Source organism: Pteronotus mesoamericanus, unplaced genomic scaffold (assembly GCF_021234165.1).
Source record: "Pteronotus mesoamericanus isolate MK-2021 breed Mesoamerican mustached bat unplaced genomic scaffold, CSHL_Meso_final contig_130, whole genome shotgun sequence".
Lineage (NCBI taxonomy): Eukaryota > Metazoa > Chordata > Mammalia > Chiroptera > Mormoopidae > Pteronotus > Pteronotus mesoamericanus.
The window spans coordinates 1,356,764-1,383,542 of NW_026555060.1; the positions used below are offsets into that span (position 1 = coordinate 1,356,764).

The following is a 26,779-nucleotide window of genomic DNA, read 5'->3' on the forward strand; positions in this document are numbered from 1 at the left end:
AACTTGGGAAGTTAGTTAAACCTTTTCTCCCTTTTTCTGCAAAATGGGTTGAAGAAAAACATCTCACAGTGGCACTCTAAGGATTAAATGAGATAATTCATGGGATGCTATTAGCATCAAAGCCAACATATAATAATAGTAATTATTATCATTACTATTATTACCACTGGCACCTCAATAGGTTGTTGAGAAAATCCAGTGACTGCTGTATGCATGTAGGTGTATCGCCCTTGGTAAGTTCTCTACAAATGCTGGTTTTCTTCCTCCCCTTCCCACCTTCTCCCCCTGCAAACTCGTACATGTCCTGCAAGGCCTAGTGTGAGTGTCCTGTGACTCCCTCTCCACCCTGGGGCAGAATTATTTCCTTGCTCATTTGTTCCTAACACCTAAAAGTGATGGCACGCTGGGGGAAAAAAGACAGGGTTTCTAAAAAGTGAATGCATGTTTTGATTCTCACGCATGTGGAGCTTTGAGGAGGGAGGCTAGCTGGCTTTATTTCTCCTCTGAACTGGGCGGCAGCTCCAAGTCCTGGCACAGCTGCTCTTCCCAGTGCGGTGTCCGAGAAGTGTGGTACCTGCGCTAAGCGGGGAGAGGCTGGGGAAGAAAAGTGAGATGGAGGAGAAACAGGAGGAGAGACAAGAGAATGAGGAGGTGGTGTGGAGTGGGTGGTGGAGAGAAAAGAGAGATTGTGCTCTTTCTTAAAAATAATCCTTTTGCCTCCTCCACGGTGCACTTGTTTCTTCTAAGTTAGCAGCTGCCATCCTTGAGGGTTGCCCAGAAAGTGGGCAGGAAGGTGGTCCCCGGTGCCATAGGCTCTGGAATCACAGCACAGCTTCCCAGCGTAGATGGTTTTGATCTCTGAACCTCAGATTTTGCTAGTGTCCTGGCATATTTATGGGGAAATCACAGGCTACTCTGTGGCTGCAGAGATTCTGAACATGTGTAAAATGTTCAGAAACAGCGCCGCGAACAGAACGTCCTGTTCAGCATATTGGTCTGACAGGTACTGTTTCTGGACGAGCTTGAGCAGGCGTCAGTGCCCAAAGGTGCGGACTGCCTGCCTCGCACACATATTTCTTGCTCTTGTGGAGTCAGCGTGCTGGGTCCACGCACACAGACACTCCTTCAGCCCTTCTGAGCCCTTCGGAAGCGCACTAGAGCTGGTGGTTCTGTGCTTGTGAATATGGTTCTGCGGAGCAACGGATGCCAGTGGGTGCTCCTGTCATATTCCGGAAACTGAAACGGAGAAATGGGCAGCTGCTTTTGTTTAGTGCTTCCGGGTAAATGGACAGAGTAGCTTTGCATAACAGCCAAGACTATTTGGGTTTTGTCATTTGGCTTCCCTTTTTCTCAGTGCACATCCCTGTGCCCTCCTCTGACCTCACCCTGTTCTTCATGGTGGATTTCTACTTTTTCTTGATTTTTAAGTGTTTTCAGCTAGGGCCCTTAATTCTGATATTATAAAGTTAGATTTCTGTAATTTTCTATGTGCTATTTGCATATCCCTGAAATGAATCCATATGCAGGAGAGAAGGTCTTTGGAATGTGTGTGAAGTGTGGTAGATTCTTTCCTTGTTAAGGAACAAAACACAAACACAAAAAATATACTGTCTCTTTTACCCTCTTCTGTTTTTTCATCTTATGTAAGAGGAATTTATCTTTAGGAAGTAGTTTATTATAAAAAATAAAATCTTTTTATATTAAATAACTGAAAACTTTAAATCTGCCTTTTCAGCAGGGGCACTTGTGATGCAATGTTACTGAAAAGACAGCATATTGTAGCCGTCGGGAGCATGTACTTGGGCCAGGCTGAATTTGATGCCCAGCTCATACCAGCAGTGTACCTTTGGCAAGATACTTAACCTCTCCGTGCTTCAATTTCCTCATCTGTAAAAAGGGATAATAATAGAATTTAATTCATAGTGTTCCGAGTATTAAATGAGCAGTGCATTTAGTTTGCAATAATGATCAGCAATTATTATTTTGAGTTACTCTGAACACATCCTTCAAGCTCATGTTTTCCCATATACTGTACACAGGTATTGCCTAAAGCGTCAGACCACGATTTTGTAGACATTAACTCCCTGTAAAGGCTAATCACTGTTTAGGCTCTTCTGGCCTTTTCTACCACAAATACCCATAGCTATTCCTTTGCTTGAGCTGTTGGCTCAGCTCCCAATGGCATCTTTGGAAGAACTGACCTAAATTTAGTTTCTTAACTTGCCAATGGATATCAGCTGGGATGCTTGTTGGCAGGATTAAAGACCAAGGAAATAAGGGACAGAGGTGATTCCTCATATTACACTGCTCTTTTGTGAGGATTACTGCCACTAGCAAGTGACTTTGCTTACCAAGTATGTCCTTGAATTTAGTCAACAGCTGGAATTCGTAGTTCTGGGCCCCAGAAAGCAAATGGGCCATTCACTTTTTCATGAGAAAGATCTCTTTCTGGTTCTTTGTGTATGTGTGTGTGTTTCTCAGTGAAATTAATCTGATTAAAAAGGCTTTTGGATGGGACAAGTCAGCAACTTGAAGGCAGTGCTGGGCAGAAAGGAAAATATGTTTGGCATACTTCTGTTTTTGGTGGCACTGATTTGGCTCAAGAATGTTGTGTTTTGTGTGGTGCAAATAATTGCCGTTTATTCCTCTGTGACGCTGATGAATGCAGAAGGACCGTGTCATGGTGCTTCAGTCTCCTTTAGCCCGTTAACTATATAAACCTCTTAGGGAGCCTTGGATTTCTGGAGTGCTGTCCTCTTGAAGTCACTTGGAAGTGCCCTCCAAGTAGAAGTTCTTACACTGTAAAAGCCTGTCACTTTTTTGTTGCCTCTGACTATTCTATTGCAATAGTGATTCCATTTTATCATGCCATAAGATGTTATGAATAGTGCGTTTATGTGTGTCATGGGAGAGTTGATGTTGCTGCTATTTATAGTGACTCATGAGTTAAGGAGGCCTCAAAGGGTTCTACTGTGCTCCAGGTGCTGGGGTGCTCGGGGCTAAAAAGAGATTGTGACTTGGGGTGGAAAATAGGGGAAAAACAGAGCCATGTATAGAATTTAAAATGTGAAATATACTTTATTGAAGTGAATGGGGTGTAAATGACTGCCACAGGCATTACCACCGAAGTTGAAGGCAGGACACATCCTGTCATTTGTGTTCAAGTCCATAAGATAGGAAGCTAGAGTGGTAAGTGTATCTCTGAGTATGTGTGTAAGTATGCGTGTGATTGAAATACACTAAAAGAATGAAAGATATTGGTAGGGATCTTCTTTAAATAATATGATATTTAGGAAGTTTCTCATATTGAAGGAAATGATTCTTAGAGGACTATATGGGTTCTTAATACTGGGGGTTTAGATTCAGGGCTTTGTGCATTTGAACTGTTGATGCAGAAGTATTTGGGATGAAGGATCATGAGAGGCCATAGGTATACTCATACTCTATTAATAAAGTCTCCAGAATTCTCCCATGATCACAGTATAGAAGTAGGAATGTTGGATCCCTTTAATAACTTTCCCATGGATGGGGACTATTACTTGACTTTTCATCATATTTTTATAGAGGTGTTGTGTGCATTGAGTCCCCATTATCCTGGTTACTTAGATAATAAAAATCTCAAATATCCTTGATTACTCTCTGTTCTCTTTTCCTCCATTGCCAGCCACTCACTAAGTCCTATTGGTATTTCCTTTGAAGTGTCTGCCCTTCCCTTCGAATTTCTAAGGCAACATCTTATTTGGGTTTTCAAGGGAGTTATTCCCATACTGGCTGCCAGACATCTAAAATATCACTCCCATCTTGTGTCTTTTTAATTGAGAAACAAACAGTAGTAATGACACAAAAAACTTATAATGCTCCTCATTACTTAAAGCAGGTTCCAACTTTGGGGTCCTTAGACATTTGAGAGTAAATTTTCAATGTAATGGAGTTGTCTCTACTGTTTTCAATAGTTCAGTAAACATGAGAGGTTTACTTTCTTTCATCAAAACCTTAAAGAATGCATTTATACCAACTCATAATGACTTTCCCAGGTTTTGAACTCCTGGGGCAAGTATTATCTATTGCATTCCCTGGTGCTTAGTCCTGCAAAGCTGGAAGTACTGATTCGTCGCTTTCATTCAGGTGCCTGCCATTTGCCCAACAGTGTTATTAGGGCCTCAAGGGCAGGGGCAATATCTCATAGTCATTTTGAGTCATGTTCTGAAATAGCCTTAGAATGATGCATAATTAAGTGTCCAGAAATTACCAATTAGGTTAAAATTTTCTGGTCTGTCTCAGAAAATAAAAGCTGAAAAGGAAAGCTAATGTAATTATTCGGTTTTAACAACCACCTTAGTTAAAAAAAAAAATGCTACCCCCCTAACTCAGTCTTTTTGAAATGTGATTAAAATAGAAATCACCTGAGTTGTATAATAGGGTGAGTTGAATAGTGGTGAGACAAAAAATAAGGACAGGAAAAGGACTTTTTTCTCATGCTCCTATAGTTCTATGGCTTTATCTTACAGTGATTAGTTAGCACATAAATGAAATAGAAATTGTCCATGTTTTCAAAACATAAGTAAAAGTGATGCCCCACATGTACATTTTCTTATGGGAAAATATTAAAATGTGTACAAATATGCAGGTTAAGGTAAGAGCACAAAATGTTATTTAACGTGTTTTTTTTTTAAAGAACCATATAACATGTTGAGTTGGAACAAGCCTGCCTCTGGTTATGACTATTTATTTAGGGTTCGTATGCCACTGTGGTGAGGATTGTATATAAAATAGGCTGCTTATGATCGTCTGATTTGTTAATTACTAAGTATGTCACCAAGACTGTTTGTGGAGTGTCTTACATAGAGAAATTAAGAAGCGTTTATGTATATGTATTATGGACAAACAGATTAGTCAATGTTGCTGCAGGAATGACCTAAGATGACCTTGGAACATCCTTTTCAGAAGTATGACTTAATGATTTTGAATTTTTTATTTTTGTGTTGTTTTCCAATTAAGCAGAATTCCATTTTATTTTTTAAAAGCAGGTTGCTCTTGATACCCTTAGAAAGCCACTTCTAGTAGTGGTATTATTGTGATCCAGCAATTTGTATTAAAATAATTCTTTGTCTGTTACCAAAATTTTACCACAAAGGCCATAAGAGAAAGCAATTGTATTTAGTTGGTTCTGCTTCATTTATGAGTCTTTGGGAAGGACTAATTTAGGTGGAATGGAAAATGAGACTTCTGAATAAAAATTTACAGTAAACATATGGATCATATATAGCTAGCTGTGTTTGTTCAAAACTGAAGTTGTTTCCAACAGAAAATTGGGTGATTTCTGTAATCACAGGCACAAAAATAGCAATTTCTGTAACTAGAAATTCACTGCCAATTCACCCAATATCCAGGACACACGCATGAGCAACTGTGAAATTCTAAATCAATTCTTGGTCTGACTTTGTTACTTCATGTGAAAATGCTGTCTGCCCCAAACAAATAAACAAACACCAAGGCAGTAAACAAGCAACAAAATTAAAAAAAAAATGTATGGATTATTTTTTACTGATATCCATGCCCAGAAACAGCTAATCTTTCTGTTGTTCCTCCAATTCTTAAATAGATTTTTGAGCTCACTCGAGGTACTCCAGTGAGAAGGACTGAAGGCAGATAATTGGTGTTTCACCGGCTACTTCATTTAGATCAAATGCTAATCAAAGTTTTTGAAAGTGTATGTGAAAAATTTGTTGAGAAAATTTCTGAGCTATTGTTTGCGTGCTCAAACCAAACTCAGAAGGTTTATAGGCCCCCCACCCCGACCCCCTGAAGTCACTGGAAATCTGTGCCCATTGCACTCTCTTTAAGATCCTTTTATTCTATTACTATATGATTCTTTTTGACATTTATATAAACATTTAAGATGTGAATATAAAGAGATAAATATGAGGACCTTTTTCGCATACTTTTGTATGCAGGCAGAATGGCAGGGATGTTTTTCTTGTTTGGCAGGTGGGGAGAATGTATTGTCTTTACGAGTAGGAGTGGGGAATCTGTTTTAATAGAAGGCTCATCATAGTTTAGATGAAAAAGAAATCAACAAAGAGCAATGTATAAGAAAAACCAACATGGAGAATGCATTTATTTGTAAATAACAATTGATTTTTAAAAATGTCATTGAATTCTATATTTTGACCGTGAATGATACTGACAGTAAAAAGAGAGAGGAGATGACAGTTCTGAGAAAGAGGGAAGTGGAGGGACCCTGACTATGAAGAAAGACAATTAGACCAAGGAACAGAACAATCACTGGGAGAATGGCAAAGGCTAACATGAAACCTTTCAAAATAGAGCCCCATTACTTAGCAGGACTAGTTTCAAGTGGCCTCTACCTGCCTTACTGTAATTCCTCAGGGACAGTTTTCATCATGAATAGTTTTCATCGTGATTTGAAAGTGATTACAGTGATTCTCTAACTAGCCTCCTTCCAGTCTTACATTTGCATTGCCTCTTTGTACGGGTTTTAGAGTCATGTCTGCAAGATGATTCTCCTCTGAGGGACTTGGGCCTTGTCTTACAGCTATACTAGTCCTTTCCTTAATGCTTGTGCATTTTTTTGTTTTGATGCCAGAACAACATAGTATAAATAATCTTAGCATGCTTAAAAATCATCTAAAATATTCTCTCACCTTCTAGCAGGTCATTTAATATAACTGCAGTTCAATGTATACTTCTTATAGGAGAATATCCCCAAGATTTGATCAGCCACAGAACAAAACTGGAGGGCGGTACCTGCTTTCTACAGAGGCTACCCTAGTGTCTACACCAAATCCAAATCCCACATCATGGCAGTGGAAACGCAGGCTGAGGCGGTGGGACTTTTTAGGAAGACAGTTTGGCCCAGGGGAATTTTTGTTAGCAATGAACCATCCTTTAATTGAAACCACTGGATGTGGTTAGTAGTTTATTTTAAAAACACCATATGTTAGTTCATTTCTCTATACTGTGACACTCATAGCTTAATCAAAAGCGCTTGTGACATTTCTGTTTAGTGCTCACAAAAGAGTGAGTGGCTTGCTTCCTTGGAATCCTGAACTGTGTGCCAAATGCCAACATAGTCACAATTACAGTTTGGCTTTTAGGTAGTTGTGTAACATTTTGAGTATGTGGAAGGTTTTTATTTATTTTTGTCACTTTCACTCATTTGTCATATTCATAACAGATAAAAATGGTTTCTCAGTGTTTTGTTTGGTAAACAGTGACTTTCTCCATGGTTCCCCTGGGAGGAAATAAGTTAATGTGACTGTTTCTTGAGTCTCCTTTTTGGCCAGAAAGGCAGGCTACTGATCTCACTGAGATGTTATATATTTGTATGAACCATAAGCTTGTAGGCTTGTCCTCCTCCCCCCCGGCAGGGGAGTGTGTGTGGAGGAGAGGCAGGCACCCCATTCGCCGCCACAACAGGGTGAGAAAAGAGGTGCAGCCAGATGCTTGGGCCTTCAGCACAGTGCAAGTCAGTCCAGTCCATTTCGATGCAACCCAAGAAATGCTTATGGAGCACTTCTTCTCTTCAGGCATAGATAGTCCTGGGAGTGGGCCTGCAGAGATGAAAATTTCATAAAAAATGGCCAGTTTAGTGGAGAAAATGACACAAATTTCAGAGAATGCGATGATTGCTCTAGCGGGTGTCTACACCAGGCAGTACGAGGACGGAAAGGACAGTCTCAGCTGGCCTGAGTTTGGCAGGGGCAGTGCAGGGCCTCGAGCATCAGGAGGACGTCTGTGGTGGGGACCGGAGGACAAGGGACTGGTAGGTTTCGCTGCTCTTCGCTGGGATGGACGGACACAAAGGATGAACAAGCTGAGGTGCTTCTGCCAAAACATTCCTTCCCCTTTAGAAGGAGAGAATATGGTCATTTTCTTTCTGTGCTTAAACTACTATGGGAGTCCATTTTAGGAGACTGTGCTTAGGAATCTGCCTAGAATCCATTCCCCTCTTCTTTATCCTCAGAAGCCCAGTTTTGCTCATGACAGGAATGTGGCAGCTAAAGCACCTTGATTTCCTAGGTTCCCTTGTGGCTAGGGGTGGCCATGAGGCTTAGTCCTGACCAACAAGATGCAAGCTTCAGTGTACTGGACGGTCCTTGGGAGAAATGCATCGTTTCCGGCAGGGCGGGACAGGTGCTGACACACATTTTAATGAGTATTGATGAATGAGTATCTTAGTTCCATTACTTACTCTAGAAAGAATAAAAAATTTTCCTGTGTTTTGCATTTAGGAAGTAAGACCTAGTATCTCTTACCTTCATCATTAGTGCTGGTGAGCCTGAGTAGCCTCTTAAATTTTTTAGGTTGGTCTGTGTATGTTGACTCTCTCTCTCCTTATAAAAGAGGGGTTATGAGAAGTGATAAGAAGGTATCTGTGTATAAGGTGACTTGAATTTCATTGATAAAATGATGATGGTGATGACAACAATAAAATATTTATTGAACACAACATCTGACCTAGGTATTCTTCAGATACCTGAAAAATATAACCTTAGTTTTGCTCACCTTAGAGGTTAATGTCCTCTTTTTTGGAGGTCAGGACACTGAGGCTCACAGAGGTGAGTGACTCACCTGATATTTCATGGTTGACAAGTGGCATCATGGGATACTGGGGTCTCTCTGACTCCAAGCAAAGCTTCTTACCTACCACACTAGAGTGATTATGAAGAGATTGGATCAGGCTTCTTCACAGCTTTACACTAGAGTGAATGAAATTTGAAAGACATTGTATGCATCGAAATTCAATTTGTATTGTCAAAATTGATTATTTATATTGTACTGCAGATAAAGAATGTAAGCAAACTGGATGAAGAAGCTTTTCCTCTTCTTCCTTGAAATCCTATGTTTTTAAAACAGAAATCTTAGCTTGGAATCAGAAGTCAAGTGCATCCTTTATTGCTGATTTTTAAAGTAATTACATTTACTACTTGAGGAGGTACAAAAAAAAACTATAAAGTAGCTAAAACTGACTATATGAAATGGGTAGTGTAGCTAGATTTTGCTGCGGACAGATAGTTTTCCCTTCTGTGTGAAATACCAATAATCTGTTTACCTTATGTTAAAACCTGTCATGTGTTGATTGATTCATTTATTAATTAATCGATCATTGGCGTATTTGCTTGTTCTCCATTTTTAATTTTAAAGTTTGGAAATTTGGTCAGTTATCTTGGTTGAATGTTTTGAAAATATTTCCGTTTCAAGTGAGTTTATTATAAGATGTCACTCAGGTTCCCTGCTTCAGGAGGTCTTAGCCCTCTGATCAGTTCCTTCTGAACAAATGAAGTAATCAAAAAGCTCTTCAGTATGAGAACTCTGGGGAGAATCTCTCGATAAACCCTAAGATCACATCAGTATCAGGAAGGAATAAATGCTTCATGCATCCATTTTTTCCCTTCATTCAGAATATTTATTGAAAGTCTGCTGTGTACAAAGTAGGTGCTAGCTGTTAGGGATATGATGGTGAGCAAAATTTAAGACTTCTACCCTTAGAGGGTTTATAGTCTATTGGGAGAGTATTTACTAAGCAAATGCCATACAAATAAATGTTAAATTGCACCTGTAGTAATATGATGGAGTGTGGCCCATAGTGCCATAAAATCTGGTAATAGTGAGAGTTGACCAAATTAAGGAGGTTAGGGAATGACTTCTCTGAGAAAGTGATAGGTGAGATCTGAAGGATGACAAATGAGAAATCTGGTGAAGGTTGAGAACACTGCAGGTAAACAGAAGAGCACAGAACAAGGGAGGATCTTTGCCAGGAAGCAGCATACTGAGCATAAAGCACTTGGTTTAAAAAATTTTATTTTGCTATTACAGTTGTCTCAATTTTTCCCCCTTTGCCCTCCTCCACCTGGAACCCTTCATTCCCTCCAGCAGTCACCCCCATAGTTCATGTCCATAGGTCATGCTTATAAGTTCTTTGGCTTCTCCATTTATTTAATATTGTTTTTAACATCCCCCTGTCTATTTTGTACCAACAAATTTGTACTTCTTGATCCCTGTACTTTTCCCCCCATTCTCCCGCTTCCCTCTTCCAACTGATAACCCTCCAAATGATCTCCATGATTCTGTTTTTGTTCTTCTTGTTTGTAGTTTGTTTTTAAGATTCAGTTGTTGATAATTGTGAATTTATTGCCATTTTAATGTTCATAGTTCTGATCTTCTTTTTCTTAAATAAGTCCCTGTAACATTTCATTTAATAATAATGGCTTGATGATGATGAACTCCTTTAGCTTTACCTTGTCTGGGAAGCACTTTATCTGCCCTTCAAATCTAAATGAGAGCTTTGCTGAATAGAATAATCTAGGTTTCAGGTCCTTGCTTTTCATCGTTTTGAATATTTCTAGCCAGTCCCTTCTTGCCTGCAGTTTCTTTTGAGAAATCAGCTGACAGTCTTATGGGAATTCTTTTGTAGGTAACTCTCTGCTTTTCTCTTGCTGTTTTAAGATTCTCTTTTCATCTTTAAACTTTTGGCATTTTAATTATGATGTGTCTTGGTGTGGTCCTCTTTGGGTCCAACTTCTTTGGGACTCTGTGTTTCCTGGACTTGTATGTCTGTTTCCTTCATCAAATTAGGGAAGTTTTCTTTCATTATTTTTTCAAATAAATTTTCAATTTCTTTCTCTTTCTCTCCTCCTTTTGGTACCCCTATGATTTGCCTGTTGGTACAATTGAAGTCGTCTCAGAGCCTCCTTACGCTGTCCTCGTTTTTTTTTTTGGATTCTATTTTCTTCTTGCTGTTCTGATTACATTTTTTTCTTCCTTGTGTTTCAGATCATTGGTTTGATTCTTGGCTTCATCCACTACCCTGTTGATTCACTGCAAATTTCTCTTTATTTTCATTTAATGTAACCTTCATTTCTGCCTGTTTTTTTTATGCTGTTGAAGTATCCACTGAGTTCCTTGAGCATACTAATAACTAGTGTTTTGAAGTCTGCATCTGATAGATTGCTTATCTCCATTTTGTTTAGTTCTTTTCTGGAGTTTTGTTCTGTTCTTTGATTTGGGCCATGTTTCTTTGTCTCCTCATTTTGGCAGCCTCCCTGTGTTTGCTTCTATGTATTAGGTAGAGCTGCTTTGACTCCCTGTCTTACTAGTGTGGCCTAATGTAGAAAAGCATATCTATAAGTTGGATGGGGCAGAGCCTTAGGTATCACCAGGGTGAGCAACTCTGTGAACTAGGTTGCTGGAGTCTCAGATATGGTGTGGCTGCTCTGTGGCTCTGTGTGCAGGAGAGCTCAGAAGAGGGACAATGGCTGCTGCCTGACCTCTGGAGTTTTGTCTGGGAGGATGCTGCTCCCTGGCCCTTGCCCTGATGCCAGACACTTCATTTTCTCCCTGTATGCTGCTGGTGGCCTTCCAGCTGCAGGGAGCTCAGAAGGAGCAAGTCTGTGTAAGTCCTAAGTTTGTTGCAGGCCCTTTAAGTGGACATGCCTGATAATATTCCAGTTTCTTCCTCCAATCCAGTCCCCACTGATTTTTACAGCCAGAAGCTATAGGGATTTATCTTCCTGTCCCTAGATCCCTGGGTTAGGTGGTCTGCTGTGGGGCTGGGATCCCTTACTCCTGAGGTATCCTTCCCAATTTTTATCTACCACACGTAGGTGTGGGACCGTCTGTTCTATGTTTGCATGTCTCTGCTCCTCCTACCCACCTGAATGAATGAATTCTTTAATTCCTTGGTTGTTGGACTTCCATACAGCTCAATTTTCTGATGATTATGGGTGATAGTTATTTTGTAGCTCAGTTGTAATTTTTACTGTGGTTGTGAGAGTAGGCCACCCATGTTTACCGATGCCTCCATCTTGACTGGAAGTGTGTAAAACACTCTTGTTAAAACATGCCACCAATGCTGCCTGAGTATGGAGAGGTCTCATTGAAATTAAATCCATTTTCTTTGACTAATATTTGAGAAAACAAAAGTTCTGGCTTCATTTTTTTTTCTTAATGCTGTTTATCTACTGAATCACCTCCAACTTTTGTTTACATGTCATTACCTCTTTTTTTCTGCAATATTCTCTTTACTATAGCAGTGTGTCAAACAAAAGGTTTGTTTCTGAGCCACTGATGAGTCTCAGCAAAAGCTTCTGGTGTTGGCAGGAGAGATGCATTCCTAACTTCCCTAGTGGCTCTGTGACTGGCAGTCAAGATCATCTCCTGGGGATACCAGTTCTGCAGTTTGGAGTATGAAAGGGTGGAGGAGCACACCATTCTGGGTGAGTGCTTTTTAGGAGCATTGACTTTAAGTCATGCACATGCCTTTTCTATCTGTGACTCACATGATGTAAGGAAGAGAAGGAGATCAAATGACAGGGTCAAGAGGATACAAAACCTCAGCCCTGCTTCTGCTCACTCAATGATTTCCTCCCAGAATGACTTCACACGCATCGCCAGAGTGTGGAATGGTATCTTACTATGACGATTCTGTGGTTTTGGTTTGTTATCTTACTCTGTCATAGATAGGGCAAGAAGGGAAATTTTCTGATGCAAAAGGAGATTTTTGTTTAGCGAGAGGAATTTTGAAACCCTTTTGTACTACGTAGTTCAGGGTATTCTTTTTTTTCCACTGTACTTTTTGAAGTCTGTGAACAGAAAACATGTGTTTTCTCTAAAAGGAAATCAGAAGAGGCCTGAGGAGGACCTCATTGATTATAGTGAAATATATTTTTAATAGGCCTTTTCATGTTTTCACACATTGCTTTTTCCTCCTTTGTTCCAAGTTGCATTTTCCCATCAAAGTTAGTTTGGATGGCATTGACAATCTCCCTGGGCTTTTTTGTGCTCAGTTCAAAGGGCATTCAAAGAGCTAAGCTGAGTTAACTGTATGTTGCAAAACATTTTATTTTTGTATAGTGCTATATAATTTATAGGGGCTTTTATACACAGTATCCAGTTGTTCCATAACCCTTGCTGCAATTAGAGCAAGTATTATTCCTGTTTGAGAAATACAAATCAGAGGTTCCCACAGGCTAACAACTTCCTGAGGCCACACATCCTGTATCGGCAGAATTGGGCTGAGGACAAGGTCTCTGGACCCCTGGTCTGGCTTCCTTATCCTGTCTCATGAAGCTGTATTAGTGGAGTGGTGGGGTTGGAAATGAGGAGCATTGGATGGGTGCAGTCAGGTCCTGGAGGAAGTCCATGGGTAACTTCTCCAAAGCTCGGTGTTTTCAAAATGAGAAAATTACAGTTATGAATAGTTTTTTCCACTTGATTGGTCTAAAGTCAATTGAATCCTGTAGAAAACTCCTTTGAAAGTGGGTTGCCTTGGCAATGGAGGGATATAGCAGTGTAGTAGCTTTTACTGTATTTGAAATTCCAGCAGTTTAGGTGACAGTTGTGTCTTTCTGAAGGGCGTGGGCAGAATCAGAATGGGCTTTTCCGGTTGCTCGTCAGCTCGCTTGGCATTGTTCTTATTACAGCAGTCACTTGTGTCCACAGATGTGTTTTAAAAATCTTCTGTTGTTTACTCTCTGAGCTCAGGATATGTAGAAGTGTCTTCTCTGTGGCATGTTACATCGCTTGTTCTCGCCCAGCAAGTAGTTGCTGTTAGGAAGCGCATGCTGACTTGAGTGAAAGCATGTCACATTTGTGACTTGACTTTATACTTAATAAGGGCTGCCTCCTCCAGGGTTATGTTTGATGCTCACAACAACCTTTTGAGAAAACTAATGTCCACTTTATCATTCCCTTATTTTACAGGTGAAGAAATCAAGATTTACCAATATTACACAGCGGTTAAGACCGTAGCCTTGAGATTATAGCTTAAGTTCAGACACCTAGTATTTCTAACTGACCACCTTTTTGGTGTGGAATGCCACATGACTGTTCTAAGTCTCATTTCTCGTAATCTGTAAAATAAGGCGCAAAAGATAACCTCCCTCACTGGGTCGCTGTGAGGGTTAATGAATTATGAGGCCTTCAAATGGCACTGGCAAATAATAAGGCTCACTATATATTGACGATTGTTAAATGACTTGATCACATTCACACATTAGCAAGTGGAGTTGGGACTTGCGCCTGTGACTTTCAGCTCCACTTTGTACCTCATTGTCTTTTCAACATACCATTCTGCAGCAATTTCCTTTCTCTTCCATGAACAGGCAGCTGCTGCACTAAGTTATTAGTGAGGGGGATGGGTTTTTGGAATAAAAGACAGATTCTGCAAGAACATTTGAACTCCTGGAATAAAGTTGGCAAATTATTCTAAAAATGGAGAAACACCTACCCTCCCTATTATTAAGAGCTGTTTGGTTCTAACCCAAATTTAGCTTTTTAAAAATTCCCCCTCTCTGAATTCCATTAATAGTATATCAGTACTTTTGGATGTACCAGTTGGTGTGATGTATTTGCTGTCACTAATAGAGGATTAAGGAGAGATGTTGCATTTCCACGTTATAAGCCCCCTGACCCACAGTCTGTTCCTGTGATGGCTGAGAGCGAGGGGTGCAGCTGGCAGGCTCATGGGGAACAAACCATGGTCTCATTTGCAATGTTCTCTAAGTAAATCCGTTTAGATGGGTGGCCAATCAAAAAATTGACTTGAGGTGTTACTGACTTGGGATTGTCCCTTAAGGTGTTTACATCATGTCCATCATGGCCTTTTTCTTTTTTCCCCCTGGGGGCCCTCCTAGGACCCCCCGCGGGGGGCTAGCATGGTGGCTGCTTTGGGCCCTTGTCACTGCATGTCTTTCATGTGTGCCTGCAGGGGTCCTCAGTGCTGCACCATAGTCTTCGTGTGCGTGCACATCTTAGGTGAGCACTCACCTCTTCTCTGACTGTACAAATAATAATAATACCTTACTTTATAGAGTACTTGATGGATTACAAAACACTCATATATGTAAGTGATTCTGACAGGTGTTTAGAGATTATTATTCCTACGTGATATGAGAAACTCTAGATCGAAAGGTTAGATGAATATGCCAAGGAGAGGGGGCAAGTGAGAAATAGTTAAGACTTGAGCACTCCAAGCCTGGTGCTTTTCATACTGATTTTCAAAATCGGTGTCTTCTCCTTGGCTGAATTAATTAGTTGGTTAGACAAATACTTCTCAAATGTCTATAAAAGAATTGGGTGTCTTGTCATCATTAAATATGGGTGAAAATAGATAGCAGAACCAGGGAGAACATATAATATGCAGAACCACTAGGGCCAGTGTTGTAACTAGAGGTGAATGTAGCTTGTCTCTGAGCTTCCTGGCAGCCAAGATAAAAAGAAAGACACAATCAGGTACATGTGTCTTATCAGGAAAGGAAAAGCAAGCATGATAAAGGTAGGTAAAGATTTTACTAAGATTGTTTTTCGAAAAGGAATGTTTTGCTTGAGGCTTTAGATAAGGGACAATAAGGATAATTAAAATTAATATTCTCAATCTAATTATATAACTGTGCAATAGAGTAGTCCTCCCTTATTTGTGGGGAAAATATTCTTTGACCCTGGGTAGATTTCTGAAATTGTGGAATGTACCAAATTTTATATATACTATGTTTTTTCCTATAGATTACATGCCGATGCTCAAGTTTAATTTATAAATTAGGCACAGTTAGATAATAACAACAATAAGTAACAGTATAATAGAATAGGCATAACAATATACTGTAATAAAAGTTATATGAATGTGGTCTCTCTCTCCAAATATGTTATTGTGCTCTACTGACTCTTCTTGTGACGATGTCAGATAATACAATGCCTACAGGAAGCACCGAAGTGAGGCGAATAACATAGGCATTGCAGTGTAGCGTTAGGCTATGACAAAATTTACTTGAACGCAAGCACTGCCATATCGTAGGAGTCAACCTGATAATCAAGAAGGCTACTGAGCAAGTAAGAGGCAGGAGCATATACAGCGTGGGTACGTCGGACAAAGGGACCATTCATATCCTGGGGAGGAGGGAGCAGGGCAGCGTGCGATTTCAACATGCTGTTCAGAATGGGGCACAATTTAAAACTTATGAATTGGTTATTTCTGGAGTTTTCCATTTAGTATTTTTGGACTGTGGTATACTGTAGGTAACCGAAACTGTGGAAAGTGAAATGATGGATAAGTGGGCATTACTGTAACATAAAAATGCATCGCAAGGTGGCCAACATTTATTGGGTGGCATTATGTGTCAGGCACTATACTAGGGACTTTGCATGCCTTATTTTATTTAACCCTACACATTTTTAATTATTACATCTACTTTTCGAAGTTATCATTGTAGCCATTTGAAGATAAGGAAACTCAGCCTCAAAGGGTTTATACAACTTCTTCAAGATCTGTAGTAAGGAATAAACCTGTGACTGACACCAGATGTTGCCTCATTCTAGAGCTCATGCCGTCCCCACTCTATCGTATTGTTGTAGTGCTGCAAGGAGGCAAGTGAACTAAAGCAAGTATATTGTATTCTAGTGCTTCTGTGTTTTCCAGATTAGAGGACCAGGTTAGAGGATATCTTGTCTAAATGCCACTTCTTTCATGCAGGCCTAGGTAGGATGTGGGTAGTAGAAATCTCTTGTTCCGTTGCTGCTTGAGAGTGTTTCCCTAAACTAGGAGTAATAGTTGTTCGTTGTTGTTGTTTTGTTGTTGTGGAATACCACGCACTCTATATCTTCTTTAGTTCTCCCAGCTGCCCAGTTTGCAGGTGAGGAAAGGAAGGTCGCCGAGCTTAGATGACTCACAAAGGGCCATGCAGTGGCTCAGCAGCAGGACTCAAACACAGATCTCTCTGGCTTGAATGAGCATGTGCTTCACTATTGTGCTGGTGGGCCTCTTGTTAAACAAGTGGTAAAGTTGTTAATCTCTTGGGAAAAACCCCCAAGTTTCGAATCTAGACTCTTGTCTGGAATATATCTCCTCTCAGCACGGAGACAGACTGTAGGGACACCTGTAGGCGAATCCGAAAATCTCTTGACAGGCATTGGGTCACCTTGAGCACATGTCCAAGCTTTAGTGTATGGAGTGTCACCTTGTGTATCATGAATGATACAGCATTGACACGCTGAATTTCCAAGGAGATGTTCCTGATTACTTTCATAACAGGAAACCCTTAAAAGTGTTTCACTGGATTTTGTTTTATGTTTTATGTGGTCTCTGAGGAAGCCCCCAGGGTAAATTAACTACTAGATATAGGGGTGTCAAGAATTAACAAAATTTAATTTGTTTAATAATAAACAATAAATTTTGGAGAATATAGCCATATGTAATGATCTTAGTTTAGAATAGTTAATACAGAACGGTTCTTTTTGACAGTCTTGCAATACCATGATCAATTATATAAGCAAAGTCACTCCCATTTTGTGATTATTTTGATAAAGTGCTAATCACTAGGTAATGTTCACTAAGTATTTTTCTGAGTGTTTGACAAGTAGTAGCTCATTTAATCCTCATAAGAAGCCGACGAGGGAGGTATAATTATTAACTCAATTTTTTTAGATGCAGAAATATAGAGAGGTGAGTAACTCACCCAAGGCACAGAGCTGATAAATGGTTTGTTTACTGTACTGGTCTGCTCTTTATATATGGTAGATCAAATATATACCTCTCTATATATCTATATCTATCTATATCTATATTTATCTATCTCTATATCTCTATATCTATGTCTATATAGAGGACCAGGTTAGAGGATATCTTGTCTAAATGTCTATAACTATATCTATATCTATCTATCTATCTATCTATCTATCTCTATATCTCTATATCTATGTCTATATAGATATAGAGATATATCTTCCTCCTCTTTATTTTAGGTTATAATGCAACCAGTTCATATTCAAATGTTTCTAATTCCTTAAAAATGGAAATTAAAAATAATGGGGGCGGGGGGGTGGAGCAGAAAACATCTCAAGAATTCCAGGCTCCGTTGGAGGAGACCATGCCTGTGCGGCCTAATTCTTGCAGTGGGGCAAGTGCCGATGACTGGGAATCTCTGCTGAGCTCATGTAGTTTGGTTCATTATTGGTTTCAGTTTACAGATTCAAAAGTTGATTAGAAGTCCAGAAAAACTTCATCTTATGACGTTCTTGTCAGGTTTCCTCACAAGGTAATAATACACATTGTTTCAATCAGTGATAGTAGCATACTTTTGCCTAAAGTCCACTTGCTTCATAGGCTGCATGTTTTATTGAGAATTCTAGATGTATATATTGATAAAGAACAAATTAGTAGAAATATTTCAAAGAACAGCTGAGTGATTAAGCAGACTGTAGCTCTGGGTAGCAAATTGGTTAAGGCTAAAACTGGCTTGACCCGGTTTAGTATACGTGGCCTTGAGAAATTAGTTTACTAACTTCTCAGAGTCTCAGTGTCTTCACCTGAAAAAATGGGGATAGTACTACCTAACTCATGAAGTTGTTGTGATGATTATATGAGATAATCAATATAAAGTGCTTAGTCTAGTGACTGGCATAAGCTTTCTTTTCTTCAAAAAAATTTATTTATTGATTTGAGAGAGAGAGAGAAACACTGATTTATTGTTCAGCTTATTTATGCATTCATTGATTAATTCTTGTATGTGCCCTGACCAGGGATCGAACTCACAACCTTGGAATATCCGGATGACACTAATCAGCTGAGCTACCGGGCCAGGGCTTGACTGGCATAAGCTTTCAATAAATATGTGCCGTATCAGGTTGCCCATTAAAAATGGGTAAATGATGTTCTGAGCCCATTCGGATAGCATTATACATGAAGAATTAGAGCAAACAGTTTGATAAGGATTGGGAGTTACCAAACAGATTATTCCTGAGGAAATTTGGGTATTAGTATTTCAGTGTACACATGCAGTTGGTATCGTCGGAAGAAGGAGGCTCCTAATAGCAAACTCTGTAGAAGTTATTTTCCAACCTGAAAGGAATGCTGGTGGGCCTGTGGTACAGCGGCGGGAGCCCCGGCCGGTACTCACCCGACAGGCGGAGCCCTAGGCCAGCTGTGTGCCTTTTACCAGCTCCTTGACATTGGGCACAGATTGGGCTTCAGTTTATCGAGCTGTAGAATGAAAGGTTGGTGTAGTCTGTAAATTTTCTTCTAGCTTTCATATTCTACTCTAAATTAGTTTAGTTTATATGAAACTAGGTAAACTAGATAATCGGTAAAAAAAGAAAAAAAATTGCCATAAAGGGCTTTTTATAGATAATCCCAAATGAAACTGAAAAGAAATAATTGAAAATAAAACAAAAACTCTAAAGTAGGTTGCTGGAGATTGTTTTTTTATTCCAAAATGTTCCTTAGGGCCAAATGACCCTTTACTGTCTTTCAGTGATTTCTTTGGAGAAATGTCCTCAGCTCATTCATAGGCCTAGGATCTTTTGCTTCCTTCCTTGATTGAAAAAAAAAAAAATCTTTTCAATTCTTTTCACTGCAGCAGCAGGAGTGGCCCCAAAGGATGCAGCCACAGGAAGTGTCTTTACTTTAATTGTTGCCAGTGGCAGACAACCCTTTTCTGAGTTGCCCTGGGCTGTCACCAGAGTGAATGTATGAATGAATCAGATGAATAGGGAATATAAGTCCAAATAATAGAACACAGTTTTTATTTTTCTCCCAAATAACAGTGTTGTCTTGAGCAAGGGGTCATTTAAACTGGAGATACAGTTGGCACGGTGCCTTGGGAAGGCTCGACACTTTCTTCCTACAATACTTCCTGCAAAATTTTCCTTTTGTTTGGGACTTGTTTGAAGTGGTTGTCATAATTTTTCTTAAAATAATGGTGACAGGGAGTGACAATTAAATGTGGAGTACGTTCTACAACTGGTTTTTGCCTTTCAAAGTTTCAAGGTAATAAAATTTTTCTCAGAAACTTAGCTCTTCTTTTGCTGGTAGTGCTTTGAGACCCGTAGTAATATATAGCGGGGTGACAACATCATAAATGAGTTTCACCTCCACATTTAATATTTGAGACAGCTGAGGAAAAGTGACGTGGCCGAGGTGGCCCAAAGAGTTAACGTAGGCCCCGAAGACTCAAGCAAGTATTTTCTTTACCACGCCACAATTCCTTCCTCTGCTGGGCTGTGGCTTCCTAATTCTTACAAAACTCAAATTCGTCACAGCAGTAACCATCTTCTGCCAACACTGGCGCTTCAGAAGAGTGGAAAGATTTTCATTCTTTCTGAAGTCATGCTTCTAAATGAGGCTGAGGGTCAAATCCACGAGGATGTGGCTGCCAAACTCTCCTGAAACTCAGAGACTCTAGAAGAGCAGAGTGAAAGCATACGTGATGGAACTAAAGCTCCCAGGGCAATTAGTGGGCAAGTGAGCTCTCCGTTCAGACAGACGACGTTTCCAAGGGTGAGGCTGTCGCCATCAGTCTGGAGTAATCCTTGGCAGTGCAAACTGGAATATTACAGGTCAAAAAATGTTTTATTTTGAAAAAACTTAAGATTTACAGAAAGTTGTAAGAGATAGTACAGAGAGCTCCCAGATACCCTTCACCCCGTTTCTCCCAATAGTTACATCTTGTATAATTATAGTGTTATATCAAAACCAGGAAATTGATACTGGTACAGTGTGTGTGTATAGTTTCCTGTCATTTTATCACCCCCGTAAGGACTCACGTAACCACAGCCACAATCAATATACAAATTAGTTCCGTTTCTATAAATACCATCCTGGGGCTATTTCTTTATAGTTACACTTTCTCCTTTCACACCATCTCTAGCCCTTGGCACCGACTAATCTGTTTTTCATCTCTGTAATTTTGTCATTTCATGAATCTTCTATAAATAATTCATACAGTATGTAAACTTCTTAGATTGGCTTTTTACCAATCTGTGTAATGCCCTTGGGATCCATCCAAGTTGTTGCAAATAGTTTCTTTTTTTTTTTATTGTTAAGTAGACGTCTGTGGCATGGGCACACTACAGTTTGTTTTACTGTTTACCTACTGGGAGCCATTTTGGTTGTTTCCAGCTTCAGGTTATTACAGATAAAGCTGCTGTGGACAATGCTGTCCCGGCCTTGAGTGGCTATCATTTCACATCTCTGAGATAAACGCCAAGGTATACAATTGCTCAGCTTTATGGCAAATATATGTTTAGTATTTAAAGAAACTTCCAAACTATTTTTCAGGTGGTTTTTACCATTTTACCTTCCCACCAACAATGTATGAGCAGTCTACTTTCTTTGTATTCTCACCAGCATTTGGTGGTTTCACTATTTTTTATCTTATCTGTTCTTACAGTTGTGTAGTAATCATCTTGTTCTGGTCCTCACTTGCATTTTTCTCATGGCTAACGGTGTTGAGTATCTTTTCATGTTCTTATTTGCCATGTGTATATTCTCTAGTGGAATGTCTATTTGTATGTTTTGTTAAGACTGAGGTTGTCTATCTATCTATTTATCTATCTAGCTATTTATTTTTACTGCTGAGTTTTGAGAGTTCTTTATATATTCTAGATAGGAGTCCTTTGTAAGATGTGTGATTTGCAAATATTTTCCCCCAGTCTATAGCTGGTCTTTTCATTCTCTCAGCAGGGTTTTTCACAGAGCAAGTTTTAAGTTGTAATGAAATCCAATTTATTGATGATTTTATTTTCTTTCATGGATCATATTTTCTATGTCATGTCTAAAAACTCTTCACTGAGTCATAGTCCTGGTTTTCCCCTTTCTTACCATCTAAAATTTTACATTTAAATATGTGGCCTATTTTGAGTTAATTATTGTACAGGGTGTGAGATTTAGGTCAAGGTTTATTTTTAAAATTTATTTTTTTCCTCTAAATAAAGAGATATCTATATGAAAATGCACATATGATAAGTCCATGTAAAGGTATTATATTTCTCACCTTTTATATTTAGACAGTGCCTCCTAAAAGAAATGGTATCTGCAAAAAAATAAAAAAGAAAAAGGGAACCTAAATTTGATAGTGTTTTAGGCTGCTGCGTATTCAGGAGTTAGCAGGCTTCAGGCACGTGCACCCCCACCCTTGATTTTATTTCTGGATTACCATTTGAATGCATTGTACTTGGTTTGAGTTGGACAGTAGATCTACTACAAAGCAGGCACTAGAGCTGATATTTGTCACTGAAGGCCCTGCAGTGGACCTGTGTTGCAGTTCAAGGCTCTACTTAAGAGGTGCAAAGTGGGCTCTGAGTCCAACTCTTTTTTTTTCTCTTGAATAGAATTTAAAGCCTTGGTATGAGAAATGATAATTGATGTTTAATCATGAACTTGTTAAATAAACCATGTTTTGGAAATATCCTCTTTGATATAAAAATGTATTTTGTTTACATGTATATAATGCTACAGTGAGTTTATTGATAGACTGATTTTCTCTCAAAAATATTTGTGGGTTCATAATGCCATGTTAATTATTGTGTGTCCTCCGCTAGCAATGTCTTAGTGATGCCAATGAAACATGAGCTGCCTTGAACAATATACATTGGTGACTGATGGCAAGGGGCATTCAACTTTTTTTCTCTCTTTTTTGTTTCTCTTTAATTTTATGAATGAGATAATTGTGTGATGCATGTTATTTCATTCCTCTATTTCTTATTTACATGCCCTCAGTTCTTGCTCACTGGTACAAGTTCTAAAAAAGGGTGACTTTTTAAATGAACTCTGTTAAAAAACCTTGTAAAGTTAGGTTTGGGATTTGAACAGAAAGGGAATGGAAACATAATCTTGAGTTTTTAGGGAAGAAAGAGCAGTATGGCTTGGTAAAGTTGTAAGTGGGCTCTGTGGAAGACCAGAAGATAACCTCTGTGGCCCGTGCATCAGGGGCAAGGGCAACCCTGACACCGATTTTAACTGGACCAAAACCACGTCCATTGGTGTCAGTGAGTGGAACACCTGCGTCTGTGACGGGAGTTTTTTCAAATGTGCAAAGAAACAGAGACCGTCACATTTAAAGCTGAGGTGTGACAATACCACATAGACTTGGTTTGTAATTCTGATGGTCGAGGTGTTGTTATGAAAATACCCATCAAGTGTCCTGTCAGGCATGTTGGAAAAAGTATGTCTGTGTCTTATATGACTACCTAAAACGGTTGATCTGCCTGATGTATTTTATGTTTCTTTAACATCCTAATCTCCGTTCCTCTCCCCGCTCCCCTCCTCTGGTCGTCATTTCTCTTTCATTAACTTAGGAAGCCTTTTCATGAAAACCCCATCTCCATCTTTGATCTTTGTGTGCTCTTTTATGGTGATGTCTCCTGGAACAAGAGGACAGTTTAGGTGCAGAGTGTGTGCAGTCTTGACATTTGACTCACAGAGGGAGCCTCTCCTGTCATCAGAATCACTGAGGGCCAGACTGCTCTGCCTCAGTTGTGTTGAATCCTGCCTGGCCTTTGTGCATGGGAAGCCAGCAGAATTTGGCAGGATCGGCTGAGAAGGCCGCTCTTGTCTCATCTGCGCAAGTTCATAGCCTCGTTACCCTAATTTCTGAGGAAGGAAATGTGAGGCTGTTGGGCGAGTGCCTTTTGAGTCCACATTATTGCTATATGATCCCCACTCTTCCCCCCAAGATTCATGGCTGTAGATTACCAAATTGTGCCCATTAAGAATTTATTGATATTTATAAAAATGAGATTGGTATGAAACTTTGATGACCTTTTTTTTTTCCTCCCTGCAAAATTTCCTTGGTTTTTTTTTTTTTTTTTTTTTTTGCTTGCGTTCCAGGTGCTAGGGCACTTCCCTGCGGAGTTCAGTGTAAGCTGATCGCGGCCGGTCCAGGGTGTCATCCTTTCAGACCCAAGTGAGCTTTTTATAGTCCTGTTACAGCAGATTCCTTCTCCTTTTGCTTCTTTATGCTAAATTTAGGAGAGTGAACAATCATCTTAGATAATTTTTTTAGTAGTCAGCTTTCAGGAATAGATCTTTTTTTTTTCCTTTGTCTTGACTTATAAAGTCTATAACCTTCTGTTGGAAACTTAGCCCATGGTGATAAGGGTAATGGGAGTAATAGTAGGAGTAGTATGATGTCATAGGTAAAAAATAAGCCTCTATCAGTTATATTTCCCAGAATGGCAATAAAGGGCTTTTCCTTGTAATTGAGACTGGGATCATTGTAGATATTACACTCTTTGCCAGATTCATTACTACTCCTTTAATGGGAAAAAAAACTTGGTTTCTGCTCGAAGTATTTTTCATAGAATTTGAAGACAAAGGGAATTTTAGGGCCAGCTGTTCTATCTTTTACCAAAGAAAAAGTCTTGGCTACAACTTTTCTGACTGATCATAATTCACACTTCTAGGGCCAGGGACTCTTGTCTGCACTGTGATCCATTCCATTTGTGGATAGTTTTAATCACTAAAATGCCTTTCATTACATTGGAGCAAAGTTAGACTTCTCATGATTTTGACCCTTTGGTGTTAGTTGTGCCCTTGATAATACAATTAATCATTTTCCCTTTTTCCACTTAACAGTCCTTGAAAATAAGAAGGAATTATAGCATCTCTCAGCTTTGCATGATTTGATGTTTTTAATTTTATATTCTGTTTATCTCCTTCCAAATCATTGCTAAGAGTGTCAGATAGAACAGTGCATTGCTTTTCCGAACTGATCTTGGTTCACCAGTCAATTCTTTGTATTTATGTCTGTCTGCACCTTTGCATTGAAACTAGAATGATGACTCATTTGTGCTTCCTGGTCTTTGAAAGCCTTTGCTCCCACCTAGTGCTTTTACTCCCTGTTCTTTTCTTGTATCTTTCTGTGTTATAGTTTTTGTTTCTTGTTTCCAGTTTTACCTTGTACCCTAGTCATGTCTGGTTTCCTGGTATTTCCTGCATAAATCACTTTGGGTAACTATTGAGTTAGCCAAAAAGTCTGTGTAGTTTTTTCCATAAAGTAAAAGACATATTTTTCATTTGTACCAATAACTTTATTGATTTGGTTATTCTGAGTATGTTGGCTATCTCCTCCTATTGGCTTCAAGTAGGTAGAGGCTAGGGGTGCTGCTAAGCATCTAATGCATAAGGCAGCCCCACAGCAAAGATTTGGTCAAAATGTCAATACTACCAAGAAACTTCGCCCACCACTTTTGACACGTTTGATCAGTCATAGTACTTTCTCCATATACCGCATGAATCGGTTTTTAGCATTTCAGTTGTGTTTTTATCTTTCTTGAAAGAATAAAACATAATTTATTGAAAATGTGGCGTCTCTTCTTCCATCTTCAGTAATAAAATGGCTGCACAAAAGCTTACCAATTTTGATAAGTTTTTTAAAATGCACGCTGATATGACAGCTGTCACAATACAATCTAACAAAATTGTTTTGAATGATGTTTAAGACAACTAAGCACTACTAGAGCCATCGTATGGAAAAAAAAACAAACAAACTTTTTGGCCAGCCCAATACCTGCCAACCTACTTCTTTCACTAATAGCCATCAGGCTGGTACCTTAATTGGGAGTCTGATCAGGCCCCTCTTTAGTCATGCAGTAATATTCTCTAGACTGTGCTTCCTGCTGGGGACCTACAGCAGTGGATTACAGATGCACTGAGAAATTGATTTCCACAGATCTTGGAGAGCTGGCCAAAGCCTCGGTGGACATAGGTGTCAAGTAGCCTCTACGTACTTCAGTGTGACACGGAAACATCATTTTCTGTGTGCTTCATTATGGGCCTCAACCTTCAGCACTGTCTCAGGGAACCATAGAGTACCACTAAGTTATGGTATAGTGTCAGATATTTCGTTTTATTTATTTATTATTTTTAAAACCCTTACCTGAGCATATATCCATTGATTCCAGACAGAGGAAAGGGGTGGGAGTGGGAGGAGAGAGAGACAGAGAGGATGGAAGAGAAGCATTGATGTGAGAGAAACATTGATCAGTTGCTTCCCCAACGTCCCCCAGCAGTGGATTGAACCTGCAACTCAGTCATGTGCTCTGACTAGGAATGGAACCCATGACCTTTTGGTTTACAGGAGGAGGCTCCAACCAACCGAGCCACACCAGCCAGGGGAGGATTAGATACCTTGTTTAACTCGAGATAAATGATGCAGGCATTTAATCAGAAAAGGAAATGAGGTTTTCTTGGTTTGACACAGTCTTTTGAACCCAATGTGGCACCTTCTAACCTTCCAGGTTAAAGTAAATGGAATGAATGTGGCTGGGTGCTGCTGGCCGTGCTCTGTGTGGGGATACCCCCTGCAGGCTCACCTGGATAGTGTGACAGCAGATTGCCTGTGTTGATTACAGTCCTCTCATTATGTCTCTAATCTCAAAAGATGGGTGGTAGTATTTCAGGCAAGTTCTGTGAGGGCTGGGGCTTGATGAAACATTGGGACTTGGAACTATGCTGATTTTCAACTCCTGCTTTTATATGGCTGGCTCAGGTGAGTGGGCAAGTGCTAAGGGAGGTGGAGCCTACTATCTGAAGCACTAAAGAAACCCGAGTGCTTGGTAATGACCAGTTGTAAAACAATTCTTTTATTATTCTATGATAGGTCATTAAAATAATATATTTAAAGGAGAAGTTAAATTCTGATTTGTTTTGAACTTTTTCTACAATGTCTATTTCAAAATATGAACTTAGATCAAAATTTTGTGGAAAGATCTACTTTTTCCTTTGTCTTTTGGTAATTAATATTTCAGAGTGACAAGTGCTAGCTGTATTGACTTTATGATTTTTCACAACAAATCTTTGAAGCAGCAGTTCTCAGACTTGAGTAGACACCAGAACCACTTAAAGTTCTTGTTGAAAATTCAGATTTTTGGCCTTACTCCCAGAGAGTTTGACTAAGTAAGGGTGTTGCTAAGGAATGTTTTATAAAAGCACGCTATGTGGGTTCTCTTGCAACTGGTCAGAAGACCAAACACTGAAAAACATTGA

The 26,779-nt window shown here is 39.5% G+C and overlaps 1 protein-coding gene across 5 annotated transcripts in view; it reads left to right on the top strand.

Annotated features, from left to right (window-relative positions):
* SLC4A4 (solute carrier family 4 member 4) overlaps nt 1–26,779 on the top strand; it is a 288,470-nt gene that overhangs the window by 23,350 nt on the left and 238,341 nt on the right. The gene's annotated exons all lie outside the window — the stretch shown is intronic.